Here is a 25,923-nt window from a genome sequence, read left to right on the forward strand (position 1 = left end):
TTCTACTTATATATAAATATATTAGTATATATTTAAGTGTAAATGAAAGTATTCTAGGACTGTAAAAATCTTCACATTCAGGTACATAAGCAAGATCGGTGACATCCACACCTAAACTTGTCATAGTTAAACTGTAGAACACCAAGAACAAAAATAAAGGTTTATTTACAAGAACAAAAAGAATGGGAAATCTGACCAGGAATCTGAAACTAGATGGGTTTAGCAGAACTCAAGAAGCTTCCTCCCACTCTAAAATGATAGTAGAGAAGGTACAAAAAGCAGCCCAATATATACCTCAAAACCCACAAACAGCTCAACGATGGGAGTATCTGATAATTTTGGAAATGGGAACAAAGTTGGGCCTAAAAAAGGAGGATTGACTCCATGTTGAAGAATTAGTTACCCAAAGCCTTGTAACGCCAATTAGTAGGATTGCTGTTTTTCTCTGTCAGCAGAGCCCTGAAGTTGTATCCTCCAGAGAGGATAGAACACAGTGTTTCTTGACTAAGGGGCTCAGTGCATAGTTGAGGGCAGAGGCAGCCACTACAAGGAAAACTGATTAAATGAAATGTTTACATACTGGCTGTGGACATACCACCATCCCTCCACCAGACCCCTGGCTCAGAAACATTAGCAGCCAGGTTTTACTAGCAAGGAAGGAGAAAGGAATAATCTCTCCTGCGGAATTTTCCAGCTCTTCAAAGGCACCTATGTGCACAGGTGTCTGGGATTTCCCGATGAAATGGTTTAACCAAAACACCTTGAAATAAGCTTGTGTTCAGTAAGCCCCATGCATTGATATGGAACTCCAAACATCTTTTTATTTTTTATAATTTTTAATGCTTATTTTTCAGAGAAAGACAGAGAAGGGACAGAGTATTAGCTGGGGAGGGATAGAGAGAGAGGGAGACACAGCATCTGAAGCAGGCTCCAGGCTCCGGGCTGTCAGCACTGAGCCTGATGTGAGGCTCAAACTCAAAAACTGTGAGATCATGACCTGAGCTGAAGTTGGATGTTTAACCAGCTGAGCCACCCCTCGGTCCCCTTCAAACATCTTTTTAATGGTCCATTCTTTTTTTTAAAAAAAAAAGTTTTTTTAACACTTATTTATTTTTGAGAGACAGAGAGACAGAGCGTGAGTAGGGGAGGGGCAGAGAGAGAGACACACAGAACCCGAAGCAGGCTTCAGGCTCTGAGCTGTCAGTACAGAGCCTGACATGGGGCTTGAACTCATGAACCACCAGATCATGACCTGAGCTGAAGTCGACCACTTAACCAACTGAACCACCCAGGCACCCCTTTAATGCGCTAGTCTTAAAGGAGAGCTCGCAGTCAGAGATCACTACTAGATACCGAGGAATAACACAAAGAGACCTTAAAGCAAAGAAACAGAAAAAACTCACTTTATGTTTTTAAGTGTATTTATTTATTTTGAGAGAGAGTGCAAGACAGGGAGGGGCAGAAAGAGAGGACAGAGAGAAAATCCCAAGCAGGCTCCACATTGTCATTGCAGAGTTGGACGTGGGGCTTGAACCCACAAATCCTGAGATCATGACCTGAAGTGAAGTCAGATGCTTAACTTACTGAGCCACCCAGGCAGCCATGGGAAAAAAGCATTTTCAAAGAAACAGCCATGCAAAGAGAAAAATACATTTTAGTTATTTTTTATGTTCAGGGAGAGAGAAATAAGATAGTGCAGCCATAAAAGAAGAATAAGATGCTTTATTAAAAGGACAGGAAAAAGGAGTCGTGTAAGAAAAACCACCCAGCTTTTCCCTTCTGAGCCTTTGTCCTTTACTACTCACACAGAGCTCTTGTCTCTGTCACTTCTGACACTTCTGGTCACTAGATGTGTGCAGATTTTCCCCCAAACCAAGCAATTCACCATGACGCCAGCTGGGTGTCCTGGAATTTAACTCAATTCTACACTCTCTATCCAGAGATACTATCATCGAGCAGGTTAAGGGCACAGTCCCATGAGACTAACCCCCCCCAACTTCAGATGCCAGCCACAAGTAGTGGTTCCGCCAGTTACCCCCAACTTCTGTCAGATCTGGCTACAGATCGAAGGTTCCCATGACCCCCTCCTCAGGTTTGACTAATTTGCTAGATCTGCTCACAGAACTCAGGGAAACACTTACATTTAGCACTTTACTAACAGGTCTGATCAAGCATACAGATAAAGAACCAGATGAAGAGATACATAGGATGAGGTCTGGGACGGATCTGAGACAGCAGCTTCTGTCCCTGTGAAACTGTGGGGTGTGTCACCCTCCTGGTGTGGCCGACCTGGAAGTTCTCTGAACCCCCATATTATTGGGGTCTTATATTACAGCCTCCCTCCCCTCTAGAAAACTGGGAGTGGGGCTGAAAGTTCCAAGCTTCTAATCATGGCTTGGTCTTTCTGGTGACCAGACCCCATCCAGAAGCCCACCTAGAGTCACCTTATTAGACCAAAAAATGCTCCAATTACTCCTATCATTTAGGAAATTACGAGAGTTTTAGCAGTTCTGTGCCAGGAACCAGGAGGCAGAGACCTATGTATATATTTTCTGTTATCTCACAGGAGCCACTGAAAATTATAAACACATAGACATTAGAAGGGCTTAAATGTACAATTAAGATAATCTCTGAGAAAGTAGAGCAGAAAGGCAAAGAGATAAAAAATAAGAGCAAATAAAAGAAAGTTAAGACACCAGCTCATCATATCCAAAATTCAAGTAAGAGTAGGGAATATAGGCAAACATCAAAAAATATAACCCAATAATATTTCATAGAGCAGAAGTTCAGGAATTTCCAGATTGAAAGTGTTCACAGAGTGCTCAATACATGGATAAAAATAAACCCACAACAAGATACATCATTGTAAAATTTCAAAACACTAGGAGCAAAGAGCTTCAACAGAAGTGAAGTCAACACAGTGCCTTCAAAATTCAGAGGTCAAATTATTTACAACTTGGAGCTCTGTATTCAGTCAAACTATCAGCATTACAGAGGCAAACAGAGAGGGCTTTTAAGGTAGTAGTGATGCTTTATTTTTCAGATTTGCTAGAGGGTATATGAGTATTTGTTTTATTATTCTTTAAGCCATAGAAGTATGTTCTATATACTATTTAAACTCTATCACCTCATTAAACAACAACAACAACAACAAAAAAGATCTGCAAGCAAAACTGCAAATTTCCTTGCAAAACATTAGCAAGCAAATTGTTAGAACTTGATGGAGTTGAATGATGGTATATGTATATTCTGTTATTCTGTGTACCTTTTGCATACTTAATTTATATTATGAAAAAATACTTTAAGAAAAAAATGGGCTGGAAGGTGGTATGACAGAAGAGAATGAGTGACAGCACACTAAAAGACCATTCTGTTTTTCTAGAATGGTAAAAAGTGTTCTCCATGGTGGGCTATTATCTTTTCTCTATTAACTTAGTTTATCATTTTTACACTTACAGCTACTAAGCAGGTGATCTCAATGAGTAGTCCATTCCACTTACAAACAGCTACATGACCTTTTCCTTAAAAAGATTTTTTAAAAATGTTTACGTTGAAGAGAGAGAGAGAGAATGTGAGCAGGGAAGGGGCAGAAAAACATGGAAGCACAGAATCTGAAGCAGGCTCCAGGCTCTGAGCTGTCAGAGGGTCTCGAATTCATGAATCATGGGATGATGACCTGACCCACAGTCGGATGATCAACCGACTGAGCCATCCAGGTGCCCCCCACAACATGACCTTTTCTGTCAAATTATAGACCTCTTGGCTTGTTACATATACCATACAAACTACATGTTGATGTCTTTTTTTTTCTCTTTTTAGGTATTATTAGGCAGGCTATCACAACCCCATAACACTGTCTTATGGTTTATTACCTTGTGGAGGCTTTGGGTTCAGGCTAGTTAGGCTTTTACCACTTAGTTTTGCCTTAAGTAAGTTTCTGTCTTCTTTTTCAGTCTCCTCATTAGTATGCTGGAAATAATAATAGTGTCTAACTTGTAGGAGTTTTGTGAAACTTAATGTTAGCTCTTTTCATTATCACTCTTTGCAAATGTTAGGGTTGTATTGTCATAAACTAAAAGTGGTCATCATAGTCCTCTAACACTGATGGAGAAATACAGAATGAACATTTATACTTGTAAGCTTAGATATAAATGTAGTCACACTGCAGAGAGATTAATAAAAGAATCCTAAGAGAAATATAAATATGGTAACACTAAAGATCGGTATAGAGCACTACTAAGAGATCTCTGAACTATGAAGCTATTTGTTTTATTTGTATATATTTATACATAGAACACTTCATGAATTTGCATGTCAACCTTGTTCAGGGGCCATGCTAATCTCAACTGAATTGTTCTAGTTTTAGTATCTGTGCTGCAGAAGGGAGCACATGTTCATTACTTTTGAAATCCTGCTGGTACTTTTTTTTTTTTCCCCAACCTACACACCTGATCCTTATTATACTACAAAATATTTGACCTACAGCTAAAGACTTTTAGTTTGGTAAAAAAAAAAATAATAATAATAATAATAATAAAATTACCAAAAAAAAAGAGGGGGAAATGAACCCTTAGAAAACCAAAATTGTATGGCTAAAGTCTCACACAATCAGTAAGGTATCCTAAATACTAAATTCCTATACTCACTGGTTGCCTCACTTAATAGGTTGCATAGGTCACAATATTCATCAAAACTAGTATTAAATACAACATTTAAAAGATCAGCTGAACTGCATCAAAACATGTTTGTGATATTAAAAGATAGCATAAATCCATCTTGTCTTTTGATTAATATATTCTGCTTTTTTTGAGTATCAGTACAAAATCCCTGAATTAACTCTAAAATCATAATGCTATTTTCCATTAGACAAGTTTAAACTTGAAAACTTAGTTTATATAATGTTTCCTCAATCCAGAGGCATTGCTTATTCTTGCCCTTTCTAGCCTGTAAAATTCTAGAACTTTTTGAGTTTGAACTATGCTATATAGTATAGGTGCAAATACAAATGCATTACAGTTTTTCTTTGTTTGCTGAAACTCTTTGCAATTCTCAATTCTAAGGCAAATAAAACTTGACTCCACCCGTAGGTAAAGTGGTGACTCGGGAGCAAAAAGAGTAGTAAGCACATCCTCTTGAGCGAAACATTGATTCTTTTACTGGAGCTGTTGAGAAAAAGATTCCCTTTATCTCCTGAGGTTTCTAAACTGCTAGAGTGTCAGTTTGTTGCTGTTTAGAGCCTGCTTGCTGGAAGCACTTGCCTAAGAATGAAGGTAACTCTGAAGCCAGCAGAGCAGATGGGAGGGGGGATTGTTTTTTAAAGACAGTGTTTGAATCTATCAGAAATATATCAAACCATGAATTTACCACTTTTGCAAGTAAAGAAACAGAGATTAAAGAAAACAAAAGGTTATACAGGAAAGAAATTACCAAATGCTACATGGCTCATCTGTGAATAGCTTTAACATTGTCATAAAAATGTAAACAATGAATATTGATTTAACCAAAAGTGCTATATAATTACATGAGGTAGATGTGAGGATGAGAAGAGGGATAGATATGAAGGGGTAATGGCAAAGCAATACTGAATCCACATCTACCTTGTTAGGAAGTCAATAGGTAATGCCTAATTCTGCAAAATCAAGAAGCAGCACTATAAATATATTCTCTAAGAACACCGCCTGAAGTTACCCTTCTACCCCCATCCCCCAAACACTGATTTAGAAATCTTTGCCCTGGGCACTTGGTAGTCCCTTTTAATGTGCAAACTCATATCTTTCTATGCAAAGTGTTCTTGATTTACTTATTTGATTATTTTCTTCTATCCATTTCCTCTTAACTCCCTTTCTTCAATTTCTCAGATGTTGGGCTTCCTGGACTGTTCTCTAGTTCTTTGATTTCTAAATCTTTTCTCTCTTGTGATCCTCTCATTGTCTTTTTTGCTCTACTTTCAGAGAGATAACTTCTACTTAACTATCTTTCAGCCTTTTATCATTTGTTTCAAAAAGTTTCTATTCTCATAATTTGAACTTTTAGGAGCTCTTTTTTTGTTGTTCTCTTTAGATAGATGATAGATAATCATGCTGTTCTAATGCTGTGGATATGGTATACTCTCTGTTGTCTATTTGTGATAGATATGAAAGATGGTATTTCCATTTTCTTCCCTCCCCTCCGTTCATCTCTTCAGGGTTGCTTCTAACTGCTTGTTTCCGTCTTTGTCTCTTATTTAGAAGCTCTCTTCAGATACGAAATGACCTTTGATTTTCTAAGAGTGTGAAGATCAGACAGCTATGGAAGCTCTGAGTACATCTGGGTGTAGTACCTTGATGTGGGCTTTGCCCTTGGTTGGTGATTTGGGTGGTCTCTTTGATGGAAGGAACACTGATGTCAATCAGAATTTTTACCTTTTCTTGGATCAGATTCCCAACAGGTGATTTTGCCATTCCTAGGTCTTGGAAGTAGAGGCTGGAAGCAGGCATTACAGGAACCAAGAGCAGAAAGACAAGAGAGCCATTCTGAGATCTCCCTGTGTTCAAGTTCACGGAGTTCCACTATTTTTTAAAAATATTTTTATTTATTCCTAAGAGAGAGAGAGAGAGAGAGAGACAGCATGAGCAGGGGAGGGTCAGAGAGAGAGGGAGATACAGACTCTGAAATAGGCTCCAGGCTCTGAGCTGGCAGTCAGCACAGAGCCCGACGCGGGGCTCGAACCCACGAACCGCGAGATCATGACCTACGCGAAAGTCGGACACTCAACCGACTAAGCCACCCAGGTGCCCCTGAGTTCCACTATTTTTAGCGTGGCTCCCCTAGCTTCGATTTTGCCTGGTGTCCTCGATTTCAAAGATCCTCTCTAGAATAAACCTGCCATGTTCTGTCTACCTGCACAGTAAATCCATTACACAGAATAGGGGGAGAGTTCTGGGGCAGGGAGTTGGGGGGAAAGGTGGAGATGTTTAACTGTACCCTAGAGACACTTCCCACTCATTCTCCTGTTGATAGCTTTACAGGTGCCACAGTTCAGAAAGACCTATTGCCAACAATTTGGAGCCTTTAGGAAATCAGAAATGTAAATTAATTTCTTACTTTTTCCCCATAGTTGCTTTCTAAAGTTTTAACAGGTAGTTACAATTTCTATGTCTGCTTTTCAGTTTCTAAGATTTTCTTGTATTGACTTCTCTTCTGCACTCTTTGTCCTTAGGAGGTTATTCTTTTTAAATTGCATTTCTCTCATTTTGATGAGTCTATAGAAAGGAAGCAAACACAAGTACAAGTATTTTACCCTTTATTTTAACCTAGAAATCTTCATTTTTCATTATCTTGGCTATTACAGCAAGCACTCTAAAGCTCTAAGTATTAGATTTATATGAAATATCTGAAGATAGGTTGTATCTTTTACAATGGTTTAGATTGAGCAGATTTAGGCAAACCATGGAAACTCCTATTTGGGTCTCAAAATTTTACTCAGCTATTATTAACTTCTCTAGAAGTTTATGCACTTTTAAAACTGACTCATAAAAAACTCTCCTCCCATTTTGTAGGTCCTAAAATCAAATTATTCTACACATAATATTTTGAATTCAATAAAAGATTGTTTCACTGATATAGACTGCTTTATTTTTACATCTATTTTCACCAAAATATTTTTCTCTATGTTTAGTAAATTGCTTTTTCATGCCATATCAACAATGAACAAGCTCTAAAACTGTATTTTCCTGGGGTACCTGGGTGGTTGAGTGCCCGACTCTTAATTTTGGCTAAGATTATGATTCTAGGATCATGGGATCAAGCCCCACACTGGGCTCTGTGGTGAGCATAGATCCTGCTTAAGATTCTCTCTCTCTTTTGGCTCCTCTCCTCTCTTCTCACTTGTTCTCTCTCTAAAATAAAAGCTATTTTTCTTATGACCCGATTCTGTTGTTAATGATAAAAACATTAGTTTGTTTACCTTGACAGTTAACTTACACAAAAGGACAAATTTCAAGTGCCTCTCAACAATATAAATTCAGCTTTATAGAATTTATGAAATTATTTCTGCTAAATGGCAATTGGGCATACTATCTATATAGATTAATATATGTTTTTTGTTTCCATGTCCTGCACAGTGAATTTTACCTTGAACTTACACAATAAATAATTATTGAAGCACGGTTGATATTCAACATAATGATCTTGAGTCAGGATTACACACAAGAAATCAAATAGACTGGTAAGAGTCTTTAGGTAATTGTCATAAAAAATTTCGCACCAGAAAAATGACTTAACTTTTCCCTTCTAAAGAACACCAAGAGGGGCCAGGCACCCGGGTGGCTCCTTCAGTTTAGTGTCTTACTCTTGATCCCAGCTCAGGTCTTGATCTCATGGGCATGAGTTCAAGACCCTTGTTGGGCTCTGTGCTGGGTGTGAAGCCTACTTTAATTAATTAATTGATTGATTAATTCAAAAATTTAAAAACACCAAGATAGACTGTATAGAAAAGAGGAGAAATGATTGGGCAGAAGGCCCAATAAGATTGAATAATTACTCCAATTTTATTTTTTTTATTCAAATTATATTTTCAAACTGTTTTCCTAAAGTTTTTATTGCTTCATTAAATGCTGTAGTCTTTGATGCTCTGGAAATCTGTTTAGAAATGGCCTAGAAGTCTTCTGTGAATGCTTGCATGCTCATTATCTCATGTGTTCCTTGCCAGCACCAGGAGGCAGAACCAATATTATTTTTCTTTTTTGAGGGTGAAGAAGTTCTCAGAGGTCACCTCATTGGTAAGGGTTTCATCCACACTGAATTGTTTTGAACAGGTATATGGAATCTTCACTCAGTGAATACATTAAGGACCCTGTTTGCAGCAAACATTTTCAATATGTACATGGTATTGTACAAAAAAGTCATGAGATTCAGATAGAATCTTTTACCTTACCACCATGAAACAAAATTGTCACTAAGACATAGATTGTAAATGCTTTGAAAGCAAAGAATATTTCATTTATTTATTTCTCATATCTCTTCATCAACCTAGACCATTAATAGATGTTCAGTGCCCTTGCTGGTTAAATAATTGACAGGAGTTTCCAAATGGGCTTATATTTTCCAATTTAAAATGGGCTTTATTAAAATTTACTACCTGGGTAATATTAATATATGTTACTTCAATGAGTTAGATCTGTAATTTACATTTCTCCTGGTTAGTAAGTTTTCAAAAGTTGTTTAGCAAAATAAAACATGATATACGATGAACCACAAAAGTCAGAAAAGTCACTAGAAACTTTATTTTGCTTATTATTATGTTTATCAGTTTACTATTCTGAAGTTCCAGAATTATATGAATTGTGATTATGTTTGTTTTTCAAATACTGGATTTTATTTAGAAGAGGTGATCCTTCCCACTAACAATTTGGTCTACTCTAAACTTAGTATAAAATGTGCATTTGGAGTTTCTCCATCAGGAAACACACCAAACATCTTGCCAGAAGAATAACAAAGAAACAAAGATGTTTGGGGCTCACTAACCTGTAAGCACAAAATTAATGCATCATGTTCTGCTACTCATTGAACTCTCATGTGATTTTTTATTTTTTTACTCTCCTGTGATTTTATTTCCCCCAAAGGTTTACTTATTTATTTTTGAAAGAGAGAGTGAACAAGTTGGGGAGGAACAGAGAGGGAAGGAGAGAATCCCAGGCAGGCTCTGCACTGTCAGCACAGAGCCTGATGTGGGGTTTGAACCCATAAACAGTGAGATCATGAACTGAGCCAAAATCAAGAGTTGGTTGCTTAACCTACCGAACCACCCAGGTGCCCCTACTCTCATGTGATTTTTTGCTTGTGCAACGTACTTGACTCTATATACTTTTATCTATAAAACAGAAATACTACCTCATGAACAACTACAAGGAATAATCAAGAAAATAAATTTTAATATTTAAATTTGTGTGTGTATAGACGTAATGAGTCATGATTGCAAAAAAATGATCAAGCATCAAATTGTATGTGGTATATTATTGGGTACTATATAAAGAATTAAAATTATACCTTAGGAATAATTCTTCTTTAACTCTCCTCAAAATTAGGTAAAAGACTTTCTATATAAAATTTTAAACTATGCAGTCTTAAATATTTAATATTTAATAAAATAACAAGTACATCACATCAAGTAAACAATAAGTCTTGCCAGACATCTTAGTGTGGTAAACAAGGCTCCCAGAATTAACTGAACAATCTAGTTCTTAATCTTTCCAAATATACACAGCTGTTGTGTTTAAGAGTGACATGTTACGATTATGGCCTAATTACTGGTGCTTGCTCTAGACATATGCAAAATATTTACAGTGCAATAAAAGGACAAACACCACCCAAATGCTTTGGTAGTTAAATTCTATAGTCCTCTCTTTTCTATTTTTTTTTTAAATTTTAGGGGAAATATAATTATCATATAGTCTGCATCAAAGAAGTAAAAATTACAATTCCCAAACCTGCCTTGTTTAAATGTGTTTGCAAATATTTTTTTCTTTGTGAATTTCTAAGCTGTCTCCTTCAACCTCCTACCTCCAATAGACATATATATTTGAAAATATTTTGATATTGAAAAATATATGAAAAGGAAATCCACACATCTATAGTAGCATTAGATGTTTCAAAATACTTAGGGTAGTTGATAAAGATCAAGTTTTCTTAGAAATTGATTCTTCTGAGTTATTTATGTTGAGCTATCATTTGGTGGACCTTACTAAGTCTGTGAATATATTGTAGAATGTCTCATAGTCATCTATCAGTGTTTCAGGATGTGTATCTTGGATATTAAAGGTGCTGGTATTTGATGTCTTTAATTAAAATATGCAGAGGGGCACCTGCATAACTTGGTTGAGCATCTGACTCTGTTTTGGCTTGGGTCATGATCCTAGGGTTATGGGATCGAGCCCTGCATCAGGCTCTGTGCTGAGTGTAGAGCCTGCTTGGAATTCTCTCCCCCTCTCTCCCCACCCTCTCTCTTTCTTTCTCTCCTTCTGCCCTTCTCCCCACCCTCATGCAGCTGAGCACTTGCTCTCTCTCTCTTTCTCTCTCAAAAAAAAAAAAAAAAGAGTTTGTTAAAAAAAAAATAGGCAGAAAAGGTTAGCAGTCCTGAATAGGAGTCAGCAATTGATCAAAGAGGGTATCTGTGCTAGGCTTAGAATCAGCAGACTGACTGTAGTCTCCAATGCACTGGATTTGGCCCAAAGGAGCCATATATTTATCTACACTTAAAATTTATTTCCTATGGAATAGGTATGATTAATAGGTATTCATCTCCTATTTCAAAGAATTGCCATGGTTCTTGTTTTACTTTACTATTATTTTCTAAACCTTGAGAGAAGTATTTTTATATTCAATTCTATATATAGAATTTTAAAGTTATAAATTAGCATTACAATCTGCATATTACACTTTTTCCATAATATTACATTTATTTCAGGCAGACATTTAGCTATTTAGATTGAGGATATTTTGGGTGATTAAAGCAGTTTGTCTTTGCCAGTGACCATGAATTTAATTTAGTTTCTTACCAGTTTTTAACCACACAAACTGCATTTCTTCCCCTTCCTTCTTTCTTCTTTAAACAGATTATTTCCTGTACTTAAAGGAACTATGGATTTGGAATTAGATTGACCTAATTAGATTTGACTCTTCTTTCACCAGGACACTTTCAATCCATTGGGAATATTGTCAGCTCTGCTGTTAGAAAACGTCCAGAATCGCTGCTACCACACTGATCTGGTCTTCAGTCTGGACGATTAGAATAACTTCCTAACTGGCCTGCTTCCTTTCATGCTTGCATCCTATAGTCTATTTCTCACATTAAAGTGATCCTTCTAGGGGCGCCTGGGTGGCTTAGTCGGTTGGGCGTCCGACTTTCGCTTAGGTCATGATCTCGCGGTTCGTGGGTTCGAGCCCCGCGTCGGGCTCTGTGCTGACTGCCAGCTCAGAGCCTGGAGTCTGTTTCAGTCTGTGACTCCCTCTCTCTCTGACCCTCCCCTGCTCACGCTGTCTCTCTCTCTCCTAGAAATAAAAAAAAATAAAAAAAAAAGTGATCCTTCTAAAATATAATAGAAGTTGTGTCCCTTTAGTGTTCATAATCGTCCAGTGACTCCTCATTTCATTCGTTCCAAAGTTCATTGGCCTACAAAGCCCTTCAGGAACTGAGCTCCCAGCCTTTCTGAGCTCTTTTCCTCCTTTCTGTCTCTGTCACCCCACTGCAAACCCCTTGGCCTCCTTGATATTCCTCCAGCCCACCAAGGAATACCCTTTTACACGTGCTGCTATTTTTCCCTTCTGAATGCTGTACTCCCAGATATTTCATGGCATTCACCTTTACTTCAAGTTTTGGCTCAAAACAGTCTAGGAAGCCTTTTCTTACCATCATCTGTAAATAGCACCATAACACCTACTTGTGCTTTTTTGTTTTGTTTTGTTTTACTTTTTTCTGTAACAGTTACTCCCAATGCATACATTATAGAGTTGACCCTTGAACAACATGGGTTTGAATTATGTGAGTCCACGCATATGTGGATTTTTTTGGTAAATATAGTACAGTACTGTAAATGTATTTTCCTTATGATTTTCTTTTCTCTAGATTATTATAAGAATACAGTATGTAATACATATAAAATATGTTATTAGCTGACTGTTTATGTTATCAGTAAGGCTTCTGATCAACTGTAGGTTATTGGTAGTTAAGTTTTGGTGGTGGGAGAGTAAAAAGTTATACTCACATTTTCAACTGCGTTGGGGGTTGGTGCCTTTAACCCCCACATTGTTCAAGGGTCAGCTGTATTACTAGTGGGAATTCACAATGATCAACCACTCTAGAAAGTAGTTTGTAGTTTCTTAAAAGCTTAAAAACATATTTAACATACAACCCAGGTATTTGCTTTTAGATATTTTCCCAGGAGAAATGAACGATGCACAAAAACTTTCGAGTAAACCTGCCATGTGTATCTTACAGCCCCTAAATGAAAACAATTCAAATGTCCATCAGTACACAAATGGATAAACAAAAGGCATTATAGCCATAAGATGAAATAGTACTCAGGGGAAAGAAGGAACTAGTTACAGATACATACAACATTGATGAACCTCAAAAAGTTTATGCTAAGTAAAAAGCCAGACCCCAAAAGCATACATACTATTTACAGAATATTCTTGAAAAATCAGACTTAACCTATCATGATAGAAAGCAGATCAACTGCCTGAAGTTGGGAGTGGAGAGAGAACTGACCTAAAGGGCATTAAGGAGACTGTGGTTAGGGGGAGGGTACTCTATATCTTGTAGTCATGAAATACTCACTAAGTATACACATTTGTTAAGCCTGCACACTTAAAATGGGTACATTTCATTATATGTAAAGCTATAATTCAGTATAGGGTTTATTTTTTAAAAGGTAGCTTCATTAAGAGAAAGAATGTGGGGCACCTGGGTAGTTCAGTCAGTTTAGTGTCCGACTCTTGATTCGGCTCAGGTCATGATCTCATAGTTTGTGAGTTTGAGCCCCACATCGGGCTTTGTGCTGACAGTGTGGAGCCTGCTTGGGATTCTTGCACCCTGCCTCTCTGCCCCTCCCCATTCATGCTCTCTCTCTTAAAAATAAACATTTTTTAAAAAGAAAGATAATGTAACCCATGGTCGAAAATGTATTTTAATTTTTTTTAATGTTCATTTTCTTGAGAGAGAGCATGACAAAAAAATGTGAGTCGGGGAGGGTGGCAGAGAGAGAGGGAGTCACAGAATCTGAATCATGTTCCAGGCTCTGAGCTGTCAGCACAGAGCCTGACTCAGGGCTCAAACCTACAAACCGTGAGATCATGACCTGAGCTGCAGTTGGATGCTCAACCAACTGAGCTATGCAAGTGCCCTATAAATTAAAGATCTTAGAAAAGTGGGGGAAGCTTAGGGCCCACCATTGCAAAGTCTGATGTTTTTCTTTAGATATAACTGTGTGTTACAACTTGAAATGTCTGGTAAAAAAGCATCCCGGTTAGCATGATAAGAACATTTAAGAAGTCACAATGAAATCCACACTCTATAATTTCTCTTAAGCTTCTGAGCTGGTGCAGAAGCTCTGGACTTCATGAACATCAAGCAGTGTCCTAGAGATGCCATCATCACAAAAAAACAAAACCAAAGGGTTGGGGAGGTGGTGAAAGGGGCGGGTGATGGTGCTAATACCAATCTGGCTCCTTTGCTAGGGACTCTTGTTATCTTGTTCTGTATTTATCCAGTGCTTTATTTAGAAAAGATTAAATCAAAACTGTAAAATTAAAACATGATGAGTGATTAAAAGCAGCAAGAGAAAACAACTTGTTACATACAGCAGATCTTCCCCACCCCCATAAAGCTGTCAGCAGATTTCTCAGCAGAAACTTTTTGGGCCCAGAGGAAGTGGCATGATATATTCAGGTGCTGAAAGGAAAAAATTCCAACCAAGAATACTTTACCCAGCAAGGTTATCATTCAATATTGAAGGAGAGAGAAAGGGTTTTCCAGAAAAGCAAAACCTAAAGGAATTCATCACCATTAAACCAGCCTTACAAGAAATGTTGGAGAGAATTCTTTAAGCTAAAAGGAAAGGGCACTAATTTGCAACAAGAAAACATACGAAAGTAAAAAATCTCACTGAAAAAGGTAAATAGATAGAAAAGATAGTGGATTAATCATTTATAAAGCTAGTATGAAGGTTAAAATAAAATAGTAAAAATATAACTATAATTGTTAAAGGATCTACAAAATTTAAAAATATAAAATGTGACAGCAAACACATAAAATTTTTTATGGGGAGGGGGATAAAAATGCAGAGTTTTAAAATGTGTTCAGGCTTAACTTGCTTTCATCTTAAAATAGATGGTTATACAAATAGGCTGTTATATGTGAGCCTCATGGTAACAACACAACAAAAACCTATAGTAGACCCATAAAAGATAATAAGAAAGAAGTCTGAGCATAATATTACATAAAGTCATCAAGACACAAGGAAGAAAGGAATAAAGAAGAATTACAAGGTGCTCCTGGGTGGCTCAGCTGGTTAAGCATCCAGCTTTGACTGAGGTCATGATCTCACAGCTCATGAGTTCAGGCCCCATATTGGGCTCTGTACTGACAGCTCAGAGCCTGGAACCTGCTTCAGATTCTGTATCTCTGTCACTCTCTGCCCCTCCTTCTCTCTCTCTCTCTCTCAAAAATAAACTTTAAAAAAATAATAAGAATTACAAAACAGTCACAAGATTGAATCAGTAATCAAAAACCTCCCAACAAACAAAAGTTCAGGATGAGACAGCTTTACTCATGAAGTCTACTAAACAAAGATTTTAATACCAATCCTTCTCAAACTCTTACAAAATTTGAAGAGGAAGGAATGCTTCTGAATGCATTTTATGAGGTAAGCATTACCCTCATGCCAAAACCAGTCAAAGACACTATTAAAAAGATAACTACAGACCACTGTTCCTGGCGAACATAGATGAAAAATTTCTCAACAAAATACAAGCAAACTGAATTTAACAATATATTAAAAGAAGCATTTGCAATGATCAAGTGGGATTTATTCCAGGGATGCAAGGATAGTTCACAGTCTACAAATTAGTTACTATGATACACCACATTAAAAATATAAAGGAATCTGGAGCATCTGGTGGCTCAGTCACTTAAGCATCTGACTCTTGATTTTGGCTCAGGTCCTGAACTCAGGGTCCATGAGATTGAGCCCCATGTTGGGCTCTGTGCTGACAGCATAGAACTTAACTTGGGATTCTTTCTCTCTCCCTCTCATTCTGTCCGTCTCCTACTTGCATGTGCTCTCTCTCTCTCTCTCTCAAAATAAATAAGCATTGAAAAAGAAGTGAAGGAATAAAAATGATCTTCTCAATAGATGCAGAAAAAGTAGTCATCAAAGTTTAGCATATTTTTAGATTAAAAAAACTTCTGTCAACAAAGTGAGTGTAGATAGAACATACCTCAACATAGTAAAGGCCGTATATGACAAGACCACAGCTAACACTGTGCTCAATAGTGAAAACCTGAAAGCTCTTCTGTTAAGATTAGGAAAAGACAAGGCTGTTTACTATCATCACTTTTTTTCAACATAGTACTGGGAGTCCTAATCAGAGCAATTAGGCAGGAGAAATAAAAAACATCCAAATTGGAAAGGAAAAAGTGAAATTGTCACTATTTGTGAACATAGTTTTATATACTGAAAACCTTATAGAGTCCACCAAAACTCTAATTAAAACTAATAAATGAATTCAGTAACATTCAGAGTACAAAATCAATATATAAAACCTGTTGCATTTTTATATACTAACAACAAGCTATCAAAAAGAGAAATAAAAAAAATCCCATTTATAATTGCATTAAAAGGAATAAAATATCTAGGAATAATTTTAACCAAGGAAGTAAAAGGCCTGTATACTGAATACTGAGACATTGATGAAAGGAATTAAAGAAGACACAAATAAATGGAAACACTTCATGCTCATGGGTTGGAAGAATTAGTATTGTTAAAATGTTCATATTATTCAAAGCAATCTTCAGGTTAAATGAAATCCCTATCAAAATACCAACATTTTTCACAGAAGTAGATCAAAAAATCCTAAATTCTAAAATTTGCATGGAAGGGTTGCTTGGGTGGCTCAGTTGGTTAAGTGTCTCACTTTGGCTCAGATCATGCTCTCAGAGTTTATGGGTTGGAGCCCCACTGAGCTCTCTGCTCTCAGTTCAGAGCCTGCTTCAGATCCTCTGTATCCCTTTCTCTCTGCCCCTACTAACGAGCTCACTTGCTCTTTCTTCTTCTGTCTCTCACTCTCTGTCAAAAACAGATAAAAACTAAAAAAAGAATAAAAAATAAAATTAATAAAACACAGGTGGGCAAAGTACAGCTCACTGCTTGTTTAAAAAAATAAATAAAATTCATATGGAAATACTAAAGACTGCAAATAGCCAAAGCAATCTTGAGAAAAAAGAACAAAGAAGCATCATGGCCCTGGTTTCAAATTATATTATAAAGTTATATGAATCAAAACAGCATGGTATTGGCATAAAAACAGACACATGGATCAATGGAACAGAATAAAGAGCCCCAAAATAAACCCAAGCACAAATGGTCAATTAATTTAAAGGAGGCAAGAATGTACCATGGGAAAAGGACATTTTTTAAATAAAATTGTTGAAACTGGACAGGCACCTGCAAAAGAATCAAACTGGACCACCAACTTATCACAAAAATTAGCTCAACATGGATTAAAGACTTAAACGTGAAACTTGAAACCATGAGACTTATAGAGGAAAACATAAGGGTAAGTTCCTTGACTTTGGTCTTGGCAATGATTTTTGGGACCTGACTCCAAAGGCAAAAACAACAAAAGGAAAAATAAACAAATGGAACTACATCAAATTAAAAAGAGTTTACACAGTGAGGAGAACTATTAACAAAATGAAAAGGCTATCTATTACATGAGAAAAGATATTTGCAAATCAGATATCAAATATACGATTAATATCAAAAGTATATAGAGAACTCCTACAACTCAATAACAAAAAACAAACCATCTGATTACAAAATGGGTAAAGGATCTGAGTAGACATTTTTCCAAAGAAGACATACAGATGGCTGACAGACACATGAAAAGATGTTCAACATCAGTCGTCATCAGGAAGATACAAATCAAAACCATAATTAGGTATAATATTACACCTGACAGTATGGCTATTATCAAAAAGACAAGAAATAAAAAGCGTTGGTGAGGATGTCGAGAAAAGGGAGCTCTTGTGCATTGCTGTGGGGAGTGTAAATTGGTGCAGCCACTATGGAATACAATATGGAGGTTCCTCAGAATATTAAAAATAGAGCTTACTTGTTCTCTATTAAAAATAGAATTACTTGTGGGCATTTGGATAAATATTTGGATAAATACCCAAATAAATACACAAGTAATTGCATTTCTGAGTATTTACAAAAAAAAAACCCCGAAAGTACAAATTCAATAAAATATATGCACCCCTATGTTCATTCCAACATCATTTACAATGACCAAGATATAGAAACAACCTGTCAATAGATGAATGGATAAGGAAGATGTGCTACACATATGTACAGTGGGTAGTACTCACCCATTAAAAACTAATGAAATATTACCATTTGTGACAACATGGATGGACCTGGAGTATATCCATGCTAAGTGAAATAAGTCAAACAGAGAAAGACTAATATCATGTGATTTCACTTATATATGAACATAAAAAAGCAAAAAACAAAACAAAAGAACCCAAATTCACAGATACAGATAACCTACTGAGGGTTGTCAGAGGGAAGGGGGGAAGAGTGTGAGTGAAATGGGTAAGGGGATCATGAGGTTCCAACTTCCAATTATAAATAAATCATAGGGATGAAATATACAGCATGGTGACTGTAGTAATGTATTGCATATTTGAATGTTGCTGAATAGATAGATCTAGAATGCTCTCATCATAAAAAATCTTATGTAACTATGGTGACGGATGGTTATTAGACTTATTGCAGTGATCATTTTACAATATGTACAAATATTGAATCATTATGCTATATACCTGAAATTAATATAATGTTACATGTCAATTATACTTCAATTAAAAAACATTAAAAAAAACATGAGTGACAGTTGGGAGAGACAACAGCTGTGGCATTAGATATTCATCATGTCAGGCCTGAGATCTGTATATCAGGTCACTTTTTTCCACTGGCACTGATCCTGAAGGACAACAGTTGTCCTTCTATTGGCTATTTGCTAACCCACCTGTTGCCTCCATGGGCTAAAAGATTAACAGCGTTGCAGTGGGAAGTAAGCCATTTCAGAGATCTGGGCTGAACAGGGCCTTCATATAGCCTTTTACTTCAGAAGTTTAAGCAAAACATCATCTGGTGTTATCAGCAATAACAATAGTATGTGTTGTCATTCCCATTCTAGGTAAAGAAAACCTTTCGAATTATAACACTTGCTTCAACTGTATACTGACAATCAGAATAGATACCCACTTTTTTAAGTTATATAAAAAATATATTTTTTGAACTAGCCATCCCTAAAATAGAGTCAAATCCTAAAGAATTCAAGGCAAAAAGGGAATTTATCTAATGTTTCCCTTCTTGATCAGTGCATAATAGTCATGAAATCATCTTCTTCCACAAAATAAAGTTATTGGTAAATGGTTAAATATCAATATTTGGATAAATTAACTGTGGTACATCCATACAATAGAATATTATGAACAATGACAAGGGACAAACTCATGCTACATGCAAGAAAATGGATGAATCTTACATGTGTTATGCTAAATGAAAGAAGCCAAATTCAAAAGGCTACATACTCCCTGATAATGTTTATATAGCAGTCTGGAAGAGGCAAAAATAAATGGAGAGAAAAGAGATTAGTCAATGCCAGAGATTCGAGGGAGGTTAGGTTCCGACTTCAAATAAGTATGGGGGAGTTTGAGGAGTGATGAGATTACTTTGTATTTGTGGTTATAGGACTGTATACACATTTGTCAAAATTTACAGAACTGTGCACTAAAAGCAGTAAAAATTACTTTAAATAAATACCTTATATACTACATACACTTATATACCTTAAATACTTTCTATAAATACCTTAATTTTAAAAAAAAATCAATATTTTCATAGAACTATTTCCACCCATAATGTGTTTTAATATGAAAGAGCTATGAAAGGTCATCGCAGTTATTGCAGATCTAAAAATCCTCATTAGACTCTAAGTGTACAAAATGAGTCATCAGGCTATACTAGTAACAGAAATTTAAGTGTGTGAATGGCAGTATTTTAGTAAAAAATATAAGCCTTATGAAGAGTTGTAGATACTATTTTGAAGGTTTGTGTTTTGTTTTTTTTTTTGCACTTGTGTTCAGATATATTAAGCATAAAAGGTACTGCATATTTGAATTCTGCTCTTTTACATTTGAGAAGTTAAGATACTTGGTTGAAAGGAAACCAGGAATTCTCTATCAGTAGATTACTCATATTCAGTTTGGGAATGCTCTATGAATGTTTTTTAATGCCCTCATAAATCATGAAAAGTAGACAGATCATTGAGCTTATGCATCTAAATATTAGTTCTCCAGCATGAGAATGTATTTATACATCTATTTATTCATCATTTTACTGTAATCTAACATCATTCTTACTCGTAATTTTTCTACATAAGGAGCACTCTGGTAATATTCATAAGGGTGGCATTTAGTACAGTATCTAGGAGAAGGCATCCATAAGGAAGTACTCCTTATCACTTTCTTATTTATGCTAATTCACTATCACTTTTAGAGCCACTCAGGCTTGAAACCTGGTAGTTGTTTTTGGTTCTTTCTTCTTTCTTCTCCCCATACCCAGTCAGATGCTCCCACCTCTGCTTTATCTCATAAAGTTGACTCTTCCCTACATCACAAGCTTCTTTGTGGTGCCCCAAACTGGTTGTTTACATGATCCAGGGAAGGTATTAGAAAAAAAATGCAGGTATCTAGGCCCATCCCAGAGGTGCTGAATCAGGATCCCTAGGTAGGGTCTAGGGATCTGTACTTTTTTGGCAGCTTCCTAGGAAAATGCAGAAAGCTGCCTATTTGCAGCATCTAGATAATGCCTGTTCTCAGAAACTGAGAGATGTAAGAAAGAGTAGTAGTGAGAAGTGGCACTAAGACATCCAGATAAATTAAAGGTCCTACCGTGAATATGGAGCCACAGTGGACCATGTTTCCCCTTTCCCTCCTTCCAGTCACCTAGTTCAAAACATTTGATGATCAGAGCTTTTGCCCCAATCCAAAACAAAAACACAAATAAAATTTTCAGTGCCTCTAGGCACTGAAAATACTGTGGGGGGGAACTATGTCAGCCTAGTAGCGCAGTGCATTGCTGATGCCTTAAAATAAAATTATTCTGGAATTTAAGAACTCAGGAGCTTTATGTACTCTAAACTGATGTGTTTCTGATGCCTCTTTCTAAATATAAAAACACAACCAAGATTCCTAGACATTTGAAGAAAACCTGCAAAATAAGGGGCACCCAGGTGGCTCAGTCAGTTAAGTGGCGGACTTTGACTCAGGTCACGATCTCGTGGGTGAGTTTGAGCCCTGCATTGGGCTCTCTGTTGTCAGTGTGGAGCCCACTTTGGATCTTGCCTCCCCCTCTCTCTTTGCCCCTCCCCTGCTCACATGCTCACACTCGCTCTCTTAGTTTCTCTCTGTCTCTCAAAAATAAAAAGGAAAGAAAAGTATTTAAAAAATTGAAAAAGAGGGGCGGCTAGGTGGCTCAGTGAAGCGTCTGACTTCATCTCAGGTCATGATCTCACAGTTTGTGGGTTTAAGCCCTGCATGGGGCTCTGTGCTGACAGAGTAGAGCTGCTTCAGATTCTCTCTCCCTCTCTGTCTGTCCCTCCCTAACTCATACTCCCTTTTTTTCTCCCTCTCTCTTTCAAAAATAAATGAATAAACTTTAAAAAATAAAAACAAAGAAAAAAAGAAAACCTGCAAAATAAAAAGAAATGTATCAATAGAAAATCTAACATAAGGAAATAGAAATAATTCAGAGAAGAATCCTTTAAAAAAAAAAGTCCTAACAAGTTTATTACAGAAATTCAAGAAGATATAATAAAAGAATAATCAGATACTAGTAAGAATCCTAAGCAACTAGGGGTACCTGGGTGGCTCAGTTGGTTAAGTGTCCAGCTCTTGTTTTAGACTCAGATTATGATCTCGCGATTTGTGAGTTTGAGCTCCGCATCAGGTTTTGTGCTGACTGTGGAGCCTGCTTTGGATTCTCTCTCTGCCTCTTCCCTGCTTATGCTCCTTCTCTATCTCAAAATTAATAAACTTAAAAAAGAATCCAGATGGGGCACCTGTGTGGCTCAGTCAGTTAAGTGTCCGACTTCGGCTCAGGTCATGATCTCATGGTTCGTGGCCCCGTGTCAGGCTCTGTGCTGACAGCTCAGAGCCTGGAGCCTGTTTCAGATTCTGTATCTTGACACTCTCCTGCTCACACTGTCTCTCTCTCTCTCTCTGAAATAAATAAAAAACATAAAGAAAAAAAAAATTATTAAAAAAAATCTGGAGAAGCTAAAAACATAGTTTTCAATATGAAAATATAGATAAGAAGGTAAAATTAAGGAAAACTTCAAAATATAGTGTAAAGAACCAAGGCAATCTAAGACAGAACTGTAAGTAAAATAGTTGTCTTAGAGATCCAAGATCTAAGATCTTCCAGAGGGAGAGGTCAGAGAAAATGGAGAAAGGAAGTATTTAAAGAGCTAAAGGAAGCCTTGAGTCCTTAAATGTTTCTGCCAAGTGATAAGTAGAATAAATGAAAATATTCCTCCAAGTAGAAACAACATTGTGAAAGTATAGAAAGCTTGGAAGTGAGAGAAGAAATTCAAAGTGAGGGAAAAGAAAAGAGGGGATTGGGATTCAGGCTTCTCTTTGATTTTTCGTCTTCAGCACTGTTACAATACAGTGGAGGAATGCTGTCGAACCTTTTGAAACAAACTGATTTTCAACCAAGAATTCTATTCCCAGCTTAAATATTAATTAAATGTAAAAACAGAATAAAAACATTTTCAAGAATGTGAAAATCAGTCTATTTATTCCCCCAGACACTTTTACAAAGATACTAGAGAGTGGGGGGAATAAGTTAGGCACAAAGAGACCTAGAAAACAGTGGTTGTCACCTAGTTTTGCAGTGCAAGGAGACTCCGTGATTGCTGTGTGACAGGCCTAGAATGTGATTGGTTCAGGGGCGGAAGATCCCCTAGAAAGAGAAGTTTCCATTGACCAGGTAGTATGTTTGACAATTTTGGAAGAAATTACGGGAGATGATGAAAAAAAGAAAGGCAAAAACCTTAGGAAAAACAATGAGTATGAAAAAGACATGTAATCTTTATCTGAATCATTACCTGGATCATAACTATATTACATTTTCTGCCACGAAGAATATTCAGATAGTCTTAATAATGCGAATGTTTATTTTTTATTTCAGTGTTAAAACTTTAAACAAACCCCAGAATAGTTAGATATATACATGTTATTAATCCCAGGAAGTTTAATAAAGGAAACCAAAGATGACAGAACTTAACAGATCCAAAGAGAAAGAAAGCTAGAATGGCAAGAATACATCCTCTTCTAACAAAGCAGACATTCATATTGTCTGTCTCTTAGTTAAAAGCATTTTTTTGAAGTTTATATATTTTACTGAAAGTCACGGGTTGGGTAAGAGAGCCAAATGTTCACCTAGCATAAGCAGGAAACCAATGGACAGTCTCAAATGCTTAATATGCAGTCAGTAAATGTCACATCTTTATCTCGATCGAAAAACCATTAAAGAATTACATTTAAGTACAAAGTCCTTGCTATGACCTTCATGATTCACTATAATTTCAAAACAGCTACTTTTTTGGGTTTACTCTTCCTTATATGCCCCTACTCGAGCCAAATGAAACCATATTCACCAGGCAACTACTGGCACCAGATAAAATTAATGCAGTTAATGTGAAGGGAGACTGGGGAGAATAACGAGTATGGATTTTGAAAAACTGACATACCTTGATCAAATTAAGTTCTATCAGTAGAGTTCGAACGACACACACTTTTCATGTTGGCCAGTTTGAAAGCTTTTTTAGGCTAATCTTTGCTTGCAAAGAAAAGATCACATTTAGTCTAGCATAACAGGGACTCTCTTATTGCCAGTTAGCCTTCTGGTAAAATAGCTCTAATTAGAAACTTTGGAGTACTTTTCTTTAATCTCCTTAATATTGCAAATATCATGAAAACCACAATGAGGAATTGGAGGCAACATAACGATTATTGGTGTCTACCAGCAGCAGAACCAGAGTGATTCTCCCTTTTGTTCCCTCTGGCAATTTGGGTGGTTCAGAAGGGAAGAATGACTCAGCTTGAAATACAAGACAAAGATGGCTGGTAAATCAGCTGAAAAAAACCCTGAAAAGATTTTTGTTATATTTCAGTAGTACATCTTTGTCATGGATGCATACTGTAATCACATTGTATTAGTGGGGTGGCTCTGGGCAACATGTTCTCCCCATCAATAATTTCCTAACAGTTGGGTTCATTTGTTTGTAAGCAATAGAAGCCAACTGGGGCAAACTCTTGGCCCCATCAAAAATAAATAATGACAAATTATAATAAAATAATAAGAAATAGTCTAAAATAGTTAAAAAGCATTAAATACTTTAAACTTTCAAATAAAACAATGAATTAATGACATTTGGAAAGTCACTGGGAAGCTCTCAGGACAAAAGAAGTTTAACAATTGGGCCTTGTGAGGACAGCAGCTAGGGTTATTCTGGTATTTTTGGTGGACAAACACATCTGGTTAGTGTCTTGGAGCACGACTGAAGTGACTCCGCCTCAACCACTTTTTGCATTTTGGGACTCAACCCAGATTCAGATGTGCAGGACAGAAAGTAACGAGTCATGTGTTTCACCCTTGGGAGGAAGGGGGAAGGGAAATGCTGGTTGACGTCCTGCACAGAAATGTTAGTGAGGATGACAAGAGCTGGGCAAACAGACACAGATGTCCACCACCAACTGTCAAGAGCTTTTAAAAAGACATTACTATCTTGGAGGGGCCTCTCTGGCCCTACTCCTTTCTCTTCCTGATATTGTAAGGATTCTTTTGCCCTGATCCTAAGATATTTTCAGTTTGCCTCTCAATGTGGTCATAGTTTTAGTTATATATATATATTTTAATTTGAGGGCTTACTTTTATGGCCAAACTAGTTTTGTGGTAGACTGTTGTCTTACCCAGTACTATAGATAGAACATGTTCCTGTTGACACCTTGATTTAAGACTGCTAGACTCCAGAACTATGCTAAGATTGTTACCATTACTAAGTACTTAACCATTACTATAAACCAGTACTTCCAATATTTTAATATGCACACAAATCATGTGGAGATCTTGCCAAACTGTTGATTCTGATCTAGCAATTTTGGTGAAATTGAGTGTGTGCATTTCTTACAGGCTTCCAGGTGATGTCCATGCTGCTGGGTTCAAAGACCACTCCTGGAGAAGCAAGGCATATATGAGAGTTAGCAAGGAGAGGTCTCTTGTCAGATACACGTCAGATCTAGGCTTTTTGGCACAGTGCTGACCAGGGTAAAGTGGGGAAACTTACTCAGTAAGATGAAAAGAAAATAAGTAAACAAATACAGTATACCAGGGAAGAAGGATAGAGAAATTTGCAAAATAGACTCCCAGATAATTCTCCATGTCTTGACCTCCTCCAAATCCTCTCCCACTCCCCAAAAGGGATGCAAAGGTTTCAAATTTGCTTTGTAAAGACATAAATTTATCAATGTAATACTAAGTCGACATCTGATGTGGTCAGTTTTAAGTGTATATTTTAGATTGTGATATCCAAAGGAAACAATGCAGAATAAGAGATGAGTGGGCACCATAATAGAACAATACAAGAAAACGATCTTGGAGTTAATGAAGTTTCTATTGTATTTGGGAAGAGTGGCCTCTTGCAAAGGTCCAGAGCCCAAGTTTCAGAGCTTTTAAAATTGGCCTGCCTGTTCTTAGGTTTCGCCTTAAGAAATAGTGTTTTCTTACAGGCATGAGGTCTGGTCCAGGAATTAGTGTTTAAAGACTCTGTGAGTGATTCTGATGCAAAGTCAGGTTTAGGAAATAACAGGTCTGAGATAAGAAAACTTACTATATAGAGATAGTACATTTTGTTTTATACCGAGATTTCTAATTAAAAAGAAAAAAATATTAATATACAGTTAATATTGTACATAAAACCAATTTTAGAAATAGGGTTATCTAGTACCAGAACTTCAAAATCAATTTGAGAACGAAGTAAGGATTCTTCCTGGAGCCTTCACAGAATAATATCTCCTACCCTCATCCTCCA

The 25,923-nt window shown here is 36.8% G+C and overlaps 1 long non-coding RNA gene and 1 other non-coding gene across 3 annotated transcripts in view; both read right to left on the minus strand.

Moving 5' to 3' along the window:
* The window catches only part of LOC144237315 (uncharacterized), a 39,754-nt gene extending 17,714 nt beyond the window's left edge, over positions 1 to 22,040 (minus strand). The window contains exons 1-2 of one of the 2 annotated variants that reach the window (XR_013336823.1): positions 21,889 to 22,040; positions 6,402 to 6,577 (exon numbers count right to left, since the gene is read on the minus strand). This is a non-coding gene — a long non-coding RNA (uncharacterized LOC144237315). The remainder of the gene's footprint in view (positions 1 to 6,401; positions 6,578 to 21,888) is intronic. The other variant, XR_013336824.1, reaches the window with a different exon arrangement.
* LOC144237334 (U6 spliceosomal RNA) lies at positions 4,284 to 4,390 on the minus strand. The gene has a single exon (XR_013336832.1). It is a non-coding gene; the product is annotated as a U6 spliceosomal RNA (small nuclear RNA).
* Positions 22,041 to 25,923: the final 3,883 nt, after the last annotated feature.

The sequence above is a fragment of the Crocuta crocuta genome, unplaced genomic scaffold (assembly GCF_008692635.1).
Source record: "Crocuta crocuta isolate KB4526 unplaced genomic scaffold, BGI_CrCroc_1.0 scaffold196, whole genome shotgun sequence".
Classification (NCBI taxonomy): domain Eukaryota; kingdom Metazoa; phylum Chordata; class Mammalia; order Carnivora; family Hyaenidae; genus Crocuta; species Crocuta crocuta.